General features: G+C 38.7%; 1 protein-coding gene across 6 annotated transcripts in view; it reads left to right on the top strand.

Annotated features, from left to right (window-relative positions):
* Positions 1-18,609, top strand: part of celf4 (CUGBP, Elav-like family member 4) — a 136,576-nt gene extending 117,967 nt beyond the window's left edge. For all 6 annotated transcript variants that reach the window (XM_089123821.1, XM_089123818.1, XM_089123819.1 and 3 more), the window contains one exon: positions 15,262-18,609. The gene's annotated coding sequence lies outside the window, so the exon portion shown is untranslated. The remainder of the gene's footprint in view (positions 1-15,261) is intronic.
* Positions 18,610-19,262: the final 653 nt, after the last annotated feature.

The following is a 19,262-nucleotide window of genomic DNA, read 5'->3' as shown; positions in this document are numbered from 1 at the left end:
AAAACGACAGTGTTACCCCTTTCGTTTTTTTTCGTTTTTGGGCGAAAAATTAAGTTTCTCCAATCTTCTCAAAACTCTGGATTATGATAGAGGGCTGTGAGACTTTGACCTGAGTGCAAAAATGGAGGCTCTAGACCCTTCCAGAGCTGAGATATCAAAATTCAAAATTTCGACCCGAAAAAAAAAATGACAGTGTTACCCCTTTCGTTTTTTTTTTGTTTTTGGGCGAAAAATTAAGTTTCTCCAATCTTCTCAAAACTCTGGATTATGATAGAGGGCTGTGAGACTTTGACTTGAGTGCAAAAATGGAGGCTCTAGACCCTTCCAGAGCTGAGATATCAAAATTCAAAATTTCGACCCGAAAAAAAACGACAGTGTTACCCCTTTCGTTTTTTTTCGTTTTTGGGCGAAAAATTAAGTTTCTCCAATCTTCTCAAAACTCTGGATTATGATAGAGGGCTGTGAGACTTTGACTTGAGTGCAAAAATGGAGGCTCTAGACCCTTCCAGAGCTGAGATATCAAAATTCAAAATTTCGACCCGAAAAAAAACGACAGTGTTACCCCTTTCGTTTTTTTTCGTTTTTGGGCGAAAAATTAAGTTTCTCCAATCTTCTCAAAACTCTGGATTATGATAGAGGGCTGTGAGACTTTGACCTGAGTGCAAAAATGGAGGCTCTAGACCCTTCCAGAGCTGAGATATCAAAATTCAAACTTTCGACCCGAAAAAAAAACGACAGTGTTACCCCTTTCGTTTTTTTTTCGTTTTTGGGCGAAAAATTAAGTTACTCCAATCTTCTCAAAACTCTGGATTATGATAGAGGGCTGTGAGACTTTGACCTGAGTGCAAAAATGGAGGCTCTAGACCCTTCCAGAGCTGAGATATCAAAATTCAAAATTTCGACCCGAAAAAAAAAACGACAGTGTTACCCCTTTCGTTTTTTTTCGTTTTTGGGCGAAAAATTAAGTTTCTCCAATCTTCTCAAAACTCTGGATTATGATAGAGGGCTGTGAGACTTTGACCTGAGTGCAAAAATGGAGGCTCTAGACCCTTCCAGAGCTGAGATATCAAAATTCAAAATTTCGACCCGAAAAAAAAAACGACAGTGTTACCCCTTTCGTTTTTTTTCGTTTTTGGGCGAAAAATTAAGTTTCTCCAATCTTCTCAAAACTCTGGATTATGATAGAGGGCTGTGAGACTTTGACCTGAGTGCAAAAATGGAGGCTCTAGACCCTTCCAGAGCTGAGATATCAAAATTCAAAATTTCGACCCGAAAAAAAACGACAGTGTTACCCCTTTCGTTTTTTTTCGTTTTTGGGCGAAAAATTACGTTTCTCCAATCTTCTCAAAACTCTGGATTATGATAGAGGGCTGTGAGACTTTGACCTGAGTGCAAAAATGGAGGCTCTAGACCCTTCCAGAGCTGAGATATCAAAATTCAAAATTTCGACCCGAAAAAAAACGACAGTGTTACCCCTTTCGTTTTTTTTTCGTTTTTGGGCGAAAAATTAAGTTTCTCCAATCTTCTCAAAACTCTGGATTATGATAGAGGGCTGTGAGACTTTGACATGAGTGCAAAAATGGAGGCTCTAGACCCTTCCAGAGCTGAGATATCAAAATTCAAAATTTCGACCTGAAAAAAACAACAACAGTGTTACCCCTTTCGTTTTTTTTTTGTTTTTGGGCGAAAAATTAAGTTTCTCCAATCTTCTCAAAACTCTGGATTATGATAGAGGGCTGTGAGACTTTGACCTGAGTGCAAAAATGGAGGCTCTAGACCCTTCCAGAGCTGAGATATCAAAGTTCAAAATTTCGACCCGAAAAAAAAAACGACAGTGTTACCCCTTTCGTTTTTTTCGTTTTTGGGCGAAAAATTAAGTTTCTCCAATCTTCTCAAAACTCTGGATTATGATAGAGGGCTGTGAGACTTTGACCTGAGTGCAAAAATGGAGGCTCTAGACCCTTCCAGAGCTGAGATATCAAAATTCAAAATTTCGACCCGAAAAAAAACGACAGTGTTACCCCTTTCGTTTTTTTTCGTTTTTGGGCGAAAGATTAAGTTTCTCCAATCTTCTCAAAACTCTGGATTATGATAGAGGACTGTGAGACTTTGACCTGAGTGCAAAAATGGAGGCTCTAGACCCTTCCAGAGCTGAGATATCAAAATTCAAAATTTCGACCCGAAAAAAAAACGACAGTGTTACCCCTTTCGTTTTTTTTCGTTTTTGGGCGAAAAATTAAGTTTCTCCAATCTTCTCAAAACTCTGGATTATGATAGAGGGCTGTGAGACTTTGACCTGAGTGCAAAAATGGAGGCTCTAGACCCTTCCAGAGCTGAGATATCAAAATTCAAAATTTCGACCCGAAAAAAAAAACGACAGTGTTACCCCTTTCGGTTTTTTTTTGTTTTTGGGCGAAAAATTAAGTTTCTCCAATCTTCTCAAAACTCTGGATTATGATAGAGGGCTGTGAGACTTTGACTTGAGTGCAAAAATGGAGGCTCTAGACCCTTCCAGAGCTGAGATATCAAAATTCAAAATTTCGACCCGAAAAAAAAAACGACAGTGTTACCCCTTTCGTTTTTTTCGTTTTTGGGCGAAAAATTAAGTTTCTCCAATCTTCTCAAAACTCTGGATTATGATAGAGGGCTGTGAGACTTTGACCTGAGTGCAAAAATGGAGGCTCTAGACCCTTCCAGAGCTGAGATATCAAAATTCAAAATTTCGACCCGAAAAAAAAAAACGACAGTGTTACCCCTTTCGTTTTTTTTCGTTTTTGGGCGAAAAATTAAGTTTCTCCAATCTTCTCAAAACTCTGGATTATGATAGAGGGCTGTGAGACTTTGACTTGAGTGCAAAAATGGAGGCTCTAGACCCTTCCAGAGCTGAGATATCAAAGTTCAAAATTTCGACCCGAAAAAAAAACGACAGTGTTACCCCTTTCGTTTTTTTTCGTTTTTGGGCGAAAAATTAAGTTTCTCCAATCTTCTCAAAACTCTGGATTATGATAGAGGGCTGTGAGACTTTGACCTGAGTGCAAAAATGGAGGCTCTAGACCCTTCCAGAGCTGAGATATCAAAATTCAAAATTTCGACCCGAAAAAAAAACGACAGTGTTACCCCTTTCGTTTTTTTTCGTTTTTGGGCGAAAAATTAAGTTTCTCCAATCTTCTCAAAACTCTGGATTATGATAGAGGGCTGTGAGACTTTGACCTGAGTGCAAAAATGGAGGCTCTAGACCCTTCCAGAGCTGAGATATCAAAATTCAAAATTTCGACCCGAAAAAAAAACGACAGTGTTACCCCTTTCGTTTTTTTTCGTTTTTGGGCGAAAAATTAAGTTTCTCCAATCTTCTCAAAACTCTGGATTATGATAGAGGGCTGTGAGACTTTGACCTGAGTGCAAAAATGGAGGCTCTAGACCCTTCCAGAGCTGAGATATCAAAATTCAAAATTTCAACCCGCAAAAAAAACGACAGTGTTACCCCTTTCGTTTTTTTTCGTTTTTGGGCGAAAAATTAAGTTCCTCCAATCTTCTCAAAACTCTGGATTATGATAGAGGGCTGTGAGACTTTGACCTGAGTGCAAAAATGGAGGCTCTAGACCCTTCCAGAGCTGAGATATCAAAATTCAAAATTTCGACCCGAAAAAAAACGACAGTGTTACCCCTTTCGTTTTTTTTCGTTTTTGGGCGAAAAATTAAGTTTCTCCAATCTTCTCAAAACTCTGGATTATGATAGAGGACTGTGAGACTTTGACCTGAGTGCAAAAATGGAGGCTCTAGACCCTTCCAGAGCTGAGATATCAAAATTCAAAATTTCGACCCGAAAAAAAAACGACAGTGTTACCCCTTTCGTTTTTTTTCGTTTTTGGGCGAAAAATTAAGTTTCTCCAATCTTCTCAAAACTCTGGATTATGATAGAGGGCTGTGAGACTTTGACCTGAGTGCAAAAATGGAGGCTCTAGACCCTTCCAGAGCTGAGATATCAAAATTCAAAATTTCGACCCGAAAAAAAAAACGACAGTGTTACCCCTTTCGGGTTTTTTTTGTTTTTGGGCGAAAAATTAAGTTTCTCCAATCTTCTCAAAACTCTGGATTATGATAGAGGGCTGTGAGACTTTGACTTGAGTGCAAAAATGGAGGCTCTAGACCCTTCCAGAGCTGAGATATCAAAATTCAAAACTTCGACCCAAAAAAAAACGACAGTGTTACCCCTTTCGTTTTTTTTTTCGTTTTTGGGCGAAAAATTAAGTTTCTCCAATCTTCTCAAAACTCTGGATTATGATAGAGGGCTGTGAGACTTTGACTTGAGTGCAAAAATGGAGGCTCTAGACCCTTCCAGAGCTGAGATATCAAAATTCAAAATTTCGACCCGAAAAAAAAACGACAGTGTTACCCCTTTCGTTTTTTTTTCGTTTTTAAGTGAAAAATTAAGTTTCTCCAATCTTCTCAAAACTCTGGATTATGATAGAGGGCTGTGAGACTTTGACCTGAATGCAAAAATGGAGGCTCTAGACCCTTCCAGAGCTGAGATATCAAAATTCAAAATTTCGACCCGAAAAAAAAACAACAGTGTTACCCCTTTCGTTTTTTTCGTTTTTGGGCGAAAAATTAAGTTTCTCCAATCTTCTCAAAACTCTGGATTATGATAGAGGGCTGTGAGACTTTGACCTGAGTGCAAAAATGGAGGCTCTAGACCCTTCCAGAGCTGAGATATCGAAATTCAAAATTTCAACCCGCAAAAAAAACGACAATGTTACCCCTTTCGTTTTTTTTCGTTTTTGGGCGAAAAATTAAGTTTCTCCAATCTTCTCAAAACTCTGGATTATGATAGAGGGCTGTGAGACTTTGACCTGAGTGCAAAAATGGAGGCTCTAGACCCTTCCAGAGCTGAGATATCAAAATTCAAACTTTCGACCCGAAAAAAAAACGACAGTGTTACCCCTTTCGTTTTTTTTCGTTTTTGGGCGAAAAATTAAGTTACTCCAATCTTCTCAAAACTCTGGATTATGATAGAGGGCTGTGAGACTTTGACCTGAGTGCAAAAATGGAGGCTCTAGACCCTTCCAGAGCTGAGATATCAAAATTCAAAATTTCGACCCGAAAAAAAAAACGACAGTGTTACCCCTTTCGTTTTTTTCGTTTTTGGGCGAAAAATTAAGTTTCTCCAATCTTCTCAAAACTCTGGATTATGATAGAGGGCTGTGAGACTTTGACCTGAGTGCAAAAATGGAGGCTCTAGACCCTTCCAGAGCTGAGATATCAAAATTCAAAATTTCGACCCGAAAAAAAAACGACAGTGTTACCCCTTTCGTTTTTTTTCGTTTTTGGGCGAAAAATTAAGTTTCTCCAATCTTCTCAAAACTCTGGATTATGATAGAGGGCTGTGAGACTTTGACCTGAGTGCAAAAATGGAGGCTCTAGACCCTTCCAGAGCTGAGATATCAAAATTCAAAATTTCGACCCGAAAAAAAAACGACAGTGTTACCCCTTTCGTTTTTTTTCGTTTTTGGGCGAAAAATTAAGTTTCTCCAATCTTCTCAAAACTCTGGATTATGATAGAGGGCTGTGAGACTTTGACCTGAGTGCAAAAATGGAGGCTCTAGACCCTTCCAGAGCTGAGATATCAAAATTCAAAATTTCGACCCGAAAAAAAAACGACAGTGTTACCCCTTTCGTTTTTTTTCGTTTTTGGGCGAAAAATTACGTTTCTCCAATCTTCTCAAAACTCTGGATTATGATAGAGGGCTGTGAGACTTTGACCTGAGTGCAAAAATGGAGGCTCTAGACCCTTCCAGAGCTGAGATATCAAAATTCAAAATTTCGACCCGAAAAAAAACGACAGTGTTACCCCTTTCGTTTTTTTTCGTTTTTGGGCGAAAAATTAAGTTTCTCCAATCTTCTCAAAACTCTGGATTATGATAGAGGGCTGTGAGACTTTGACCTGAGTGCAAAAATGGAGGCTCTAGACCCTTCCAGAGCTGAGATATCAAAATTCAAAATTTCGACCCGAAAAAAAAAATGACAGTGTTACCCCTTTCGTTTTTTTTTTTGTTTTTGGGCGAAAAATTAAGTTTCTCCAATCTTCTCAAAACTCTGGATTATGATAGAGGGCTGTGAGACTTTGACTTGAGTGCAAAAATGGAGGCTCTAGACCCTTCCAGAGCTGAGATATCAAAATTCAAAATTTCGACCCGAAAAAAAACGACAGTGTTACCCCTTTCGTTTTTTTTCGTTTTTGGGCGAAAAATTAAGTTTCTCCAATCTTCTCAAAACTCTGGATTATGATAGAGGGCTGTGAGACTTTGACTTGAGTGCAAAAATGGAGGCTCTAGACCCTTCCAGAGCTGAGATATCAAAATTCAAAATTTCGACCCGAAAAAAAACGACAGTGTTACCCCTTTCGTTTTTTTTCGTTTTTGGGCGAAAAATTAAGTTTCTCCAATCTTCTCAAAACTCTGGATTATGATAGAGGGCTGTGAGACTTTGACCTGAGTGCAAAAATGGAGGCTCTAGACCCTTCCAGAGCTGAGATATCAAAATTCAAACTTTCGACCCGAAAAAAAAACGACAGTGTTACCCCTTTCGTTTTTTTTTCGTTTTTGGGCGAAAAATTAAGTTACTCCAATCTTCTCAAAACTCTGGATTATGATAGAGGGCTGTGAGACTTTGACCTGAGTGCAAAAATGGAGGCTCTAGACCCTTCCAGAGCTGAGATATCAAAATTCAAAATTTCGACCCGAAAAAAAAAACGACAGTGTTACCCCTTTCGTTTTTTTTCGTTTTTGGGCGAAAAATTAAGTTTCTCCAATCTTCTCAAAACTCTGGATTATGATAGAGGGCTGTGAGACTTTGACCTGAGTGCAAAAATGGAGGCTCTAGACCCTTCCAGAGCTGAGATATCAAAATTCAAAATTTCGACCCGAAAAAAAAACGACAGTGTTACCCCTTTCGTTTTTTTTCGTTTTTGGGCGAAAAATTAAGTTTCTCCAATCTTCTCAAAACTCTGGATTATGATAGAGGGCTGTGAGACTTTGACCTGAGTGCAAAAATGGAGGCTCTAGACCCTTCCAGAGCTGAGATATCAAAATTCAAAATTTCGACCCGAAAAAAAACGACAGTGTTACCCCTTTCGTTTTTTTTCGTTTTTGGGCGAAAAATTACGTTTCTCCAATCTTCTCAAAACTCTGGATTATGATAGAGGGCTGTGAGACTTTGACCTGAGTGCAAAAATGGAGGCTCTAGACCCTTCCAGAGCTGAGATATCAAAATTCAAAATTTCGACCCGAAAAAAAAAAACGACAGTGTTACCCCTTTCGTTTTTTTTTCGTTTTTGGGCGAAAAATTAAGTTTCTCCAATCTTCTCAAAACTCTGGATTATGATAGAGGGCTGTGAGACTTTGACATGAGTGCAAAAATGAAGGCTCTAGACCCTTCCAGAGCTGAGATATCAAAATTCAAAATTTCGACCTGAAAAAAAAACGACAGTGTTACCCCTTTCGTTTTTTTTTTGTTTTTGGGCGAAAAATTAAGTTTCTCCAATCTTCTCAAAACTCTGGATTAGTATAGAGGGCTGTGAGACTTTGACCTGAGTGCAAAAATGGAGGCTCTAGACCCTTCCAGAGCTGAGATATCAAAATTCAAAATTTCGACCCGAAAAAAAAAACGACAGTGTTACCCCTTTCGTTTTTTTCGTTTTTGGGCGAAAAATTAAGTTTCTCCAATCTTCTCAAAACTCTGGATTATGATAGAGGGCTGTGAGACTTTGACCTGATTGCAAAAATGGAGGCTCTAGACCCTTCCAGAGCTGAGATATCAAAATTCAAAATTTCGACCCGAAAAAAAAAACGACAGTGTTACCCCTTTCGTTTTTTTTTTCGTTTTTGGGCGAAAAATTAAGTTTCTCCAATCTTCTCAAAACTCTGGATTATGATAGAGGGCTGTGAGACTTTGACTTGAGTGCAAAAATGGAGGCTCTAGACCCTTCCAGAGCTGAGATATCAAAATTCAAAATTTCGACCCGAAAAAAAAACGACAGTGTTACCCCTTTCGTTTTTTTTCGTTTTTGGGCGAAAAATTAAGTTTCTCCAATCTTCTCAAAACTCTGGATTAGTATAGAGGGCTGTGAGACTTTGACCTGAGTGCAAAAATGGAGGCTCTAGACCCTTCCAGAGCTGAGATATCAAAATTCAAAATTTCGACCCGAAAAAAAAACGACAGTGTTACCCCTTTCGTTTTTTTTCGTTTTTGGGCGAAAAATTAAGTTTCTCCAATCTTCTCAAAACTCTGGATTATGATAGAGGGCTGTGAGACTTTGACCTGAGTGCAAAAATGGAGGCTCTAGACCCTTCCAGAGCTGAGATATAAAAATTCAAAATTTCGACCCGAAAAAAAAAACGACAGTGTTACCCCTTTCGTTTTTTTTTTCGTTTTTGGGCGAAAAATTAAGTTTCTCCAATCTTCTCAAAACTCTGGATTATGATAGAGGGCTGTGAGACTTTGACCTGAGTGCAAAAATGGAGGCTCTAGACCCTTCCAGAGCTGAGATATCAAAATTCAAAATTTCAACCCGCAAAAAAAACGACAGTGTTACCCCTTTCGTTTTTTTTCGTTTTTGGGCGAAAAATTAAGTTCCTCCAATCTTCTCAAAACTCTGGATTATGATAGAGGGCTGTGAGACTTTGACCTGAGTGCAAAAATGGAGGCTCTAGACCCTTCCAGAGCTGAGATATCAAAATTCAAAATTTCGACCCGAAAAAAAAACGACAGTGTTACCCCTTTCGTTTTTTTTCGTTTTTGGGCGAAAAATTAAGTTTCTCCAATCTTCTCAAAACTCTGGATTATGATAGAGGGCTGTGAGACTTTGACCTGAGTGCAAAAATGGAGGCTCTAGACCCTTCCAGAGCTGAGATATCAAAATTCAAAATTTCGACCCGAAAAAAAAACGACAGTGTTACCCCTTTCGTTTTTTTTCGTTTTTGGGCGAAAAATTAAGTTTCTCCAATCTTCTCAAAACTCTGGATTATGATAGAGGGCTGTGAGACTTTGACCTGAGTGCAAAAATGGAGGCTCTAGACCCTTCCAGAGCTGAGATATCAAAATTCAAAATTTCGACCCGAAAAAAAAAACGACAGTGTTACCCCTTTCGTTTTTTTTCGTTTTTGGGCGAAAAATTAAGTTCCTCCAATCTTCTCAAAACTCTGGATTATGATAGAGGGCTGTGAGACTTTGACCTGAGTGCAAAAATGGAGGCTCTAGACCCTTCCAGAGCTGAGATATCAAAATTCAAAATTTCGACCCGAAAAAAAACGACAGTGTTACCCCTTTCGTTTTTTTTTCGTTTTTGGGCGAAAAATTAAGTTTCTCCAATCTTCTCAAAACTCTGGATTATGATAGAGGGCTGTGAGACTTTGACTTGAGTGCAAAAATGGAGGCTCTAGACCCTTCCAGAGCTGAGATATCAAAATTCAAAATTTCGACCCGAAAAAAAAACGACAGTGTTACCCCTTTCGTTTTTTTTCGTTTTTAAGTGAAAAATTAAGTTTCTCCAATCTTCTCAAAACTCTGGATTATGATAGAGGGCTGTGAGACTTTGACCTGAATGCAAAAATGGAGGCTCTAGACCCTTCCAGAGCTGAGATATCAAAATTCAAAATTTCGACCCGAAAAAAAAACAACAGTGTTACCCCTTTCGTTTTTTTCGTTTTTGGGCGAAAAATTAAGTTTCTCCAATCTTCTCAAAACTCTGGATTATGATAGAGGGCTGTGAGACTTTGACCTGAGTGCAAAAATGGAGGCTCTAGACCCTTCCAGAGCTGAGATATCGAAATTCAAAATTTCAACCCGCAAAAAAAACGACAATGTTACCCCTTTCGTTTTTTTTTCGTTTTTGGGCGAAAAATTAAGTTTCTCCAATCTTCTCAAAACTCTGGATTATGATAGAGGGCTGTGAGACTTTGACCTGAGTGCAAAAATGGAGGCTCTAGACCCTTCCAGAGCTGAGATATCAAAATTCAAAATTTCGACCCGAAAAAAAAACGACAGTGTTACCCCTTTCGTTTTTTTTCGTTTTTGGGCGAAAAATTAAGTTTCTCCAATCTTCTCAAAACTCTGGATTATGATAGAGGGCTGTGAGACTTTGACCTGAGTGCAAAAATGGAGGCTCTAGACCCTTCCAGAGCTGAGATATCAAAATTCAAAATTTCGACCCGAAAAAAAAACGACAGTGTTACCCCTTTCGTTTTTTTTCGTTTTTGGGCGAAAAATTAAGTTTCTCCAATCTTCTCAAAACTCTGGATTATGATAGAGGGCTGTGAGACTTTGACCTGAGTGCAAAAATGGAGGCTCTAGACCCTTCCAGAGCTGAGATATCAAAATTCAAAATTTCGACCCGAAAAAAAACGACAGTGTTACCCCTTTCGTTTTTTTTCGTTTTTGGGCGAAAAATTAAGTTTCTCCAATCTTCTCAAAACTCTGGATTATGATAGAGGGCTGTGAGACTTTGACCTGAGTGCAAAAATGGAGGCTCTAGACCCTTCCAGAGCTGAGATATCAAAATTCAAAATTTCGACCCGAAAAAAAAACGACAGTGTTACCCCTTTCGTTTTTTTTCGTTTTTGGGCGAAAAATTACGTTTCTCCAATCTTCTCAAAACTCTGGATTATGATAGAGGGCTGTGAGACTTTGACCTGAGTGCAAAAATGGAGGCTCTAGACCCTTCCAGAGCTGAGATATCAAAATTCAAAATTTCGACCCGAAAAAAAAACGACAGTGTTACCCCTTTCGTTTTTTTTTCGTTTTTGGGCGAAAAATTAAGTTTCTCCAATCTTCTCAAAACTCTGGATTATGATAGAGGGCTGTGAGACTTTGACCTGAGTGCAAAAATGGAGGCTCTAGACCCTTCCAGAGCTGAGATATCAAAATTCAAAATTTCGACCTGAAAAAAACAACAACAGTGTTACCCCTTTCGTTTTTTTTTTTGTTTTTGGGCGAAAAATTAAGTTTCTCCAATCTTCTTAAAACTCTGGATTATGATAGAGGGCTGTGAGACTTTGACTTGAGTGCAAAAATGGAGGCTCTAGACCCTTCCAGAGCTGAGATATCAAAATTCAAAATTTCGACCCGAAAAAAAAACGACAGTGTTACCCCTTTCGTTTTTTTTCGTTTTTGGGCGAAAAATTAAGTTTCTCCAATCTTCTCAAAACTCTGGATTATGATAGAGGGCTGTGAGACTTTGACTTGAGTGCAAAAATGGAGGCTCTAGACCCTTCCAGAGCTGAGATATCAAAATTCAAAATTTCGACCCGAAAAAAAAACGACAGTGTTACCCCTTTCGTTTTTTTTCGTTTTTGGGCGAAAAATTAAGTTTCTCCAATCTTCTCAAAACTCTGGATTATGATAGAGGGCTGTGAGACTTTGACCTGAATGCAAAAATGGAGGCTCTAGACCCTTCCAGAGCTGAGATATCAAAATTCAAAATTTCGACCCGAAAAAACAACAACAGTGTTACCCCTTTCGTTTTTTTCGTTTTTGGGCGAAAAATTAAGTTTCTCCAATCTTCTCAAAACTCTGGATTATGATAGAGGGCTGTGAGACTTTGACCTGAGTGCAAAAATGGAGGCTCTAGACCCTTCCAGAGCTGAGATATCAAAATTCAAAATTTCGACCCGAAAAAAAAACGACAGTGTTACCCCTTTCGTTTTTTTTCGTTTTTGGGCGAAAAATTAAGTTTCTCCAATCTTCTCAAAACTCTGGATTATGATAGAGGGCTGTGAGACTTTGACCTGAGTGCAAAAATGGAGGCTCTAGACCCTTCCAGAGCTGAGATATCAAAATTCAAAATTTCGACCCGAAAAAAAAACGACAGTGTTACCCCTTTCGTTTTTTTTCGTTTTTGGGCGAAAAATTAAGTTTCTCCAATCTTCTCAAAACTCTGGATTATGATAGAGGGCTGTGAGACTTTGACCTGAGTGCAAAAATGGAGGCTCTAGACCCTTCCAGAGCTGAGATAACAAAATTCAAAATTTCGACCCGAAAAAAAACGACAGTGTTACCCCTTTCGTTTTTTTTCGTTTTTGGGCGAAAAATTAAGTTTCTCCAATCTTCTCAAAACTCTGGATTATGATAGAGGGCTGTGAGACTTTGACCTGAGTGCAAAAAAGGAGGCTCTAGACCCTTCCAGAGCTGAGATATCAAAATTCAAAATTTCGACCCGAAAAAAAAACGACAGTGTTACCCCTTTCGTTTTTTTTCGTTTTTGGGCAAAAAATTACGTTTCTCCAATCTTCTCAAAACTCTGGATTATGATAGAGGGCTGTGAGACTTTGACCTGAGTGCAAAAATGGAGGCTCTAGACCCTTCCAGAGCTGAGATATCAAAATTCAAAATTTCGACCCGAAAAAAAAACGACAGTGTTACCCCTTTCGTTTTTTTTCGTTTTTGGGCGAAAAATTAAGTTTCTCCAATCTTCTCAAAACTCTGGATTATGATAGAGGGCTGTGAGACTTTGACCTGAGTGCAAAAATGGAGGCTCTAGACCCTTCCAGAGCTGAGATATCAAAATTCAAAATTTCGACCTGAAAAAAACAACAACAGTGTTACCCCTTTCGTTTTTTTTTTGTTTTTGGGCGAAAAATTAAGTTTCTCCAATCTTCTTAAAACTCTGGATTATGATAGAGGGCTGTGAGACTTTGACTTGAGTGCAAAAATGGAGGCTCTAGACCCTTCCAGAGCTGAGATATCAAAATTCAAAATTTCGACCCGAAAAAAAAACGACAGTGTTACCCCTTTCGTTTTTTTTCGTTTTTGGGCGAAAAATTAAGTTTCTCCAATCTTCTCAAAACTCTGGATTATGATAGAGGGCTGTGAGACTTTGACTTGAGTGCAAAAATGGAGGCTCTAGACCCTTCCAGAGCTGAGATATCAAAATTCAAAATTTCGACCCGAAAAAAAAACGACAGTGTTACCCCTTTCGTTTTTTTTTCGTTTTTGGGCGAAAAATTAAGTTTCTCCAATCTTCTCAAAACTCTGGATTATGATAGAGGGCTGTGAGACTTTGACCTGAATGCAAAAATGGAGGCTCTAGACCCTTCCAGAGCTGAGATATCAAAATTCAAAATTTCGACCCGAAAAAACAACAACAGTGTTACCCCTTTCGTTTTTTTTCGTTTTTGGGCGAAAAATTAAGTTTCTCCAATCTTCTCAAAACTCTGGATTATGATAGAGGGCTGTGAGACTTTGACCTGAGTGCAAAAATGGAGGCTCTAGACCCTTCCAGAGCTGAGATATCGAAATTCAAAATTTCAACCCGCAAAAAAAACGACAGTGTTACCCCTTTCGTTTTTTTTCGTTTTTGGGCGAAAAATTAAGTTTCTCCAATCTTCTCAAAACTCTGGATTATGATAGAGGGTTGTGAGACTTTGACCTGAGTGCAAAAATGGAGGCTCTAGACCCTTCCAGAGCTGAGATATCAAAATTCAAAATTTCGACCCGAAAAAAAAACGACAGTGTTACCCCTTTCGTTTTTTTTTTTCTTTTTTGGGCGAAAAATTAAGTTTCTCCAATCTTCTCAAAACTCTGGATTATGATAGAGGGCTGTGAGACTTTGACCTGAGTGCAAAAATGGAGGCTCTAGACCCTTCCAGAGCTGAGATATCAAAATTCAAAATTTTGACCCGAAAAAAAAACGACAGTGTTACCCCTTTCGTTTTTTTTCGTTTTTGGGCGAAAAATTAAGTTTCTCCAATCTTCTCAAAACTCTGGATTATGATAGAGGGCTGTGAGACTTTGACCTGAGTGCAAAAATGGAGGCTCTAGACCCTTCCAGAGCTGAGATATCAAAATTCAAAATTTCGACCCGAAAAAAAAACGACAGTGTTACCCCTTTCATTTTTTTAGTTTTTGGGCGAAAAATTAAGTTTCTCCAATCTTCTCAAAACTCTGGATTATGATAGAGGGCTGTGAGACTTTGACCTGAATGCAAAAATGGAGGCTCTAGACCCTTCCAGAGCTGAGATATGAAAATTCAAAATTTCGACCCGAAAAAAAAACAACAGTGTTACCCCTTTCGTTTTTTTCGTTTTTGGGCGAAAAATTAAGTTTCTCCAATCTTCTCAAAACTCTGGATTATGATAGAGGGCTGTGAGACTTTGACCTGAGTGCAAAAATGGAGGCTCTAGGCCCTTCCAGAGCTGAGATATCGAAATTCAAAATTTCAACTCGCAAAAAAAACGACAGTGTTACCCCTTTCGTTTTTTTTCGTTTTTGGGCGAAAAATTAAGTTTCTCCAATCTTCTCAAAACTCTGGATTATGATAGAGGGCTGTGAGACTTTGACCTGAGTGCAAAAATGGAGGCTCTAGACCCTTCCAGAGCTGAGATATCAAAATTCAAAATTTCGACCCGAAAAAAAAAACGACAGTGTTACCCCTTTCGTTTTTTTCGTTTTTGGGCGAAAAATTAAGTTTCTCCAATCTTCTCAAAACTCTGGATTATGATAGAGGGCTGTGAGACTTTGACCTGAGTGCAAAAATGGAGGCTCTAGACCCTTCCAGAGCTGAGATATCAAAATTCAAAATTTCGACCCGAAAAAAAACCGACAGTGTTACCCCTTTCGTTTTTTTTCGTTTTTGGGCGAAAAATTAAGTTTCTCCAATCTTCTCAAAACTCTGGATTATGATAGAGGGCTGTGAGACTTTGACCTGAGTGCAAAAATGGAGGCTCTAGACCCTTCCAGAGCTGAGATATCAAAATTCAAACTTTCGACCCGAAAAAAAAACGACAGTGTTACCCCTTTCGTTTTTTTTCGTTTTTGGGCGAAAAATTAAGTTTCTCCAATCTTCTCAAAACTCTGGATTATGATAGAGGGCTGTGAGACTTTGACCTGAGTGCAAAAATGGAGGCTCTAGACCCTTCCAGAGCTGAGATATCAAAATTCTAAATTTCGACCCGAAAAAAAAACGACAGTGTTACCCCTTTCGTTTTTTTTTTTCGTTTTTGGGCGAAAAATTTAATTTCTGGGCTAGCTTGCATGGGAGTTTAAGCAGAAGTCCTGAATACGTCCCCAGACGTTTCGCCCAAACATAGTACATATTAAAAAATAAATGAGGAGGGGGGGTAGTGATTGATGTCCCGGGTCACTAAAGACCTGAGGTATGCTATAAGGGTTAAACGAACCATATCCATGGATGAATTGCATTTAGAATAGATGGGGTGAATATTCATTTGATGCCGACTTTAAATGCTTCTGTTTGTGTTTGCTTCCTAGGTTTTGTAGAGCTGGAACACATGTTGATAACATGCCAAATGTATTTGACAACACAACAAGATCAAGATCATCGGGGCTGGGGACACAGTACAGCTGAAGCAGGACATGAGGAGGACGTAGCCGCGTGATATACCACCACCACCACCAGGCTCAATGGACCTTTTTGGACTTCAGTGTTTAACTCAGGGGAGCCACGGTGTAACTGGACCATACCGTACTCCCTTCTCTGAACCCCCCGAGCCCTTATTTTGCAGGACCAACACAAAAATATATATATATATATCTATATATATAAAAAAGAAAAAGAAAAACAATGTAAGCCCTCAGAAGGCTCTGAATCTATGAATAAGTTGTATGGGGGGGGAAAAAACACTTTTTAAAACTAAGATAGACTTTTAGATGGAAACCATGTAATATTGAACACGTCTTTGGGAAAACTTTTTAAAGAACTGTTTTAGAAACCAACAAAACGGATTAAAAAAGAACAAAAAAAACTTGAAAGACAGAACTTTTCGGAAGGAAGTGACAATTCAGGACACAAACTTGCTTCGACTCGGGATGGCCAACTTTTTTTCTTGGAGTGCCTGTCCGTTTCCAGGGGCAACGGCTGCCACAAACCGCAGCCTCCGTCCGCTGGGAGACTTACCTGTCATTCCTTAGTTGTGTAGGGACCAAATGACCAAACCTTTTTATCACAAATGAAAAAAAAAAAGAGAGAAAAAAAAAAAGACTCATACCTGTAACATAAACGGACCACTGCATCTCTTGCTGTGCCAATCGGTTAGAGTTGTATTTAAAAAAGATATATGTATAAAAAGAACATATATGACTATATGCATACATATAGATTGCTGATATGCTTTTGAATACTGGCAGAACTATTTCCGATGGTCCGTCGAGGCCGCTCACTTCGCTAGTTTACAATTACTGCTCAAAATGAAGAATATTTATTTTTATTTCTCTTCTAGTTTTTCTCTGTGGTGAGAGAAAGGGTGCATGGGAAGGGTTGTTCCATAATGCAGCCTTACCTTTTCTATCTTATGTCCTGACCTTGTAGTTAAGAGACCATCTTAAAGAGGTTTGAGATAAACAATCCTGTTTATATATAACGTACATACGATATGTATATGTATAGCAGACGTTCAAGCAATATGTATTCATATGTATGCACCTGTACAGCATATATATGGATACATACACGATATTAATCCCAAAACCCATATATGTATTTATATGCATATATTTTATATGTGTGTATATATAGAAACCGGCTATTCAATATGTAGAGCTGTACTTTTTTTGTAGATTTAAGCTGGAGTTTGAAGCCTCTGCTCTGCTTTAGACTTTTACCACTGGGAAGAATCTCAAATCGGCAGCTGCAATCTGCAGGCATTCCTCTCGATCCGATATAACGTTCCGCATCCGCCAACACACACATTCAAAGGAAAAAAAAAAAAAAAAAAAAACAGATTCAGTTTGTGTATATATGTGTATATGCTACTTACAAATGCAAAAAGGCCTCCTCTCGTTTGAGAGTTTCAAGAGAATCAGGATCATTAGTAAATAGTACAGAATACGGACATATCTGCCCTCTGCAAACATTCGCAAACAAACGACGTTACTCACTCGAACCGAGCGCTGGCTTTATCGGTTTACCGTCGAATCGTCAGCAGTGCGTCCTTGCACCTGACAGCACTGTGCTACGACACCGCTAGCAGCCATTCATTATTATGATGATGATGTCAAAACAACGGAAACACTCTTCTTCTTAATAAAATGAAAGAAAGAAAAATAAACAAAAAAAGACAACTACTATAGCTACAGCTAACAGCGAAGCCTTCTAATATGTGTTGACATGACAAACCTGTGCTGTGCAGCTTGACACCGCCATTTACGGATAGACCTACTCGACGTTCTGCTTATGGTTACAATGAAGTGGGCATTATGTACGTTTTGCACAAGTATCGTCAGAATCCGCATCACATTGCGTTTGCACGCGCAGCTTCGGAGTTCTGACTGATTGGCGGGAAGTTTTTTCCCGCTAGATAGGTTTGAGGATGGAACGCGAGAATTTGCCATTGTAGTTATTGCGAATTAAGGATTTTCATTTTGGTTATGCTTTGCAACTGCTCTATTATACAAGATGGCACTATTGTAAATATATGATCATTTCAGAGCTGGAGTAAAGCGTATGTACAGTGGGGTGGGGGGATGGGGGGGAAGCAGTAGGCTAGTCAGTTCACCTCATTTCGAAGGGGAATTCAGTTGTGAATCGACGGGTTCCAAGAATGTTGCATTTTGCCTTCTAGACCTTTCCGACACATGATCATTCAGGTATTCCAGGATCGTTTGCAAGGAAATGCATTCCGTCTGTTGGATTTCAGTGTCACCTGTCTTTCTCTCCCTTTCTGTCTTTCTGTCTCACGCTCATCAGCTCCCTCTGTGTTAACCGTTTCAGCTGCAACTGTTTACATAGCAATCTGGAAATGTAGTTGACAAAACCAAGAAGACAGAACAGAAATTTTATTATAAATATATACAAGTATATACATGAACTACTGAATATACTGTAAATGTTTTTTTCCCCCTTCTCTTTTTTGCTCTGTTCCTCTGTATATAGGTTTGCATATTTTATAATCTTTTACTTCTATCTAGAAGGACTGAATGACTAAGAAAATTTAAAGACAAAAAACGAAACTGGATTAAAGCAGGTAAACTCTAGTCCTTAGAGATGCATTATGGTTGTAAGGTATTTAATCACGGAACATAAGAAGAGTCAATCACATTTTAACGTCACTTTCAGAACTGCTGCCAACATGCTATTTACTTGCCTATTTATTAATGCGTTCATTTATTCAAATGTAATTTATTTATTGCTTCATTTTAAAATACTAATATATGTTTTTTTTTTTTTTATCTTTTTAATGGTTGGATTTCTAACCACACCGAATATATTTTTTGTCATTTAAACTATGCTTTTTATGTTTTTTAAGATATATTTTCACATGTTTTTGAATTGTGAGACACAATGGAACGATGCAACTGGCAGAATCAGGGTAAACCTTTATGGAGAATGTAGAGCTCATGAAGGACTGGTGTGCTGCACCTGTTAGAACTGTCTGCTGTTTTCTTCTGTTCGGCGAGTCCATCCGTCTGCCAGAACAACGATCTGCTTCACTGCTTTTTCAAACACACTGGAAAAAAAGGAAGAAAAACTGCACTAATCCATCAGACTCTCAGCAACTCTTGTTTTATAGCCTTTCTTCATTAGCACTGTCTTCAACTCATCAGAAACAGTCTGAACTTACAGAAACAATGCAGTAAAATGGGGTAAAAAAAAAAAAAAAATCCAGACATTTTGAGCACAGTTGAGCGTGCTGGGTGGTATCTGTGGATTTTTGCCAAGCCTATCACAATGAGATTGAGCTGTATTAGCAGTCGGATTGCTGCCGCAGCTCCTGCCCTGTTCTCAACTACACTTTTCTCTGGTCCCTAGACTCTCTTTTGTAATTTTACTGAATGACGCGTTTCCGCTTAAGCCCAGTAATAAAGCACAGTGTAGAATAAAGCAGCATTATGCTTGTCCCATTTCCTGCTGTATGTCTATACAAGACTTTTTATGAGTTGTTTTTATCTCTTTCTCTCTTTTTATGGATTTGAAGCACGACTGATGTACTCTGAAACCACTTCAAAGGTGGAGGGTTTACATGGGCACACACAGGCGCCTCTCTGAAACTTTCTATACAACACTTCAGATCAAATTAGACCAATAGCCCTGGAGCAATGTTTGGCTGAATCCCATTGCACATACCGGTGCTCCCAGATAGTTTGAAGTATCAAAGCATATATGCTGTGTATATTAGAAAAGCAGGGGAATAGGAAAGTTACGGGACACATTTAAAAAAAAAAAAATGGGTTACACCCCTTTGGAAAAGAAATATGAATTTGTTTATATATGCAGAAAGTTTGATGACTAATCATTTTGTGGAAAATGCAGCATT

This window comes from Pimephales promelas, chromosome 19 (genome assembly GCF_988280905.1).
Source record: "Pimephales promelas chromosome 19, fPimPro1.hap1.1, whole genome shotgun sequence".
NCBI lineage: Eukaryota > Metazoa > Chordata > Actinopteri > Cypriniformes > Leuciscidae > Pimephales > Pimephales promelas.
Note: the sequence above shows the minus strand (reverse complement) of the source record. Positions and strands in the feature narration are given on the sequence as shown.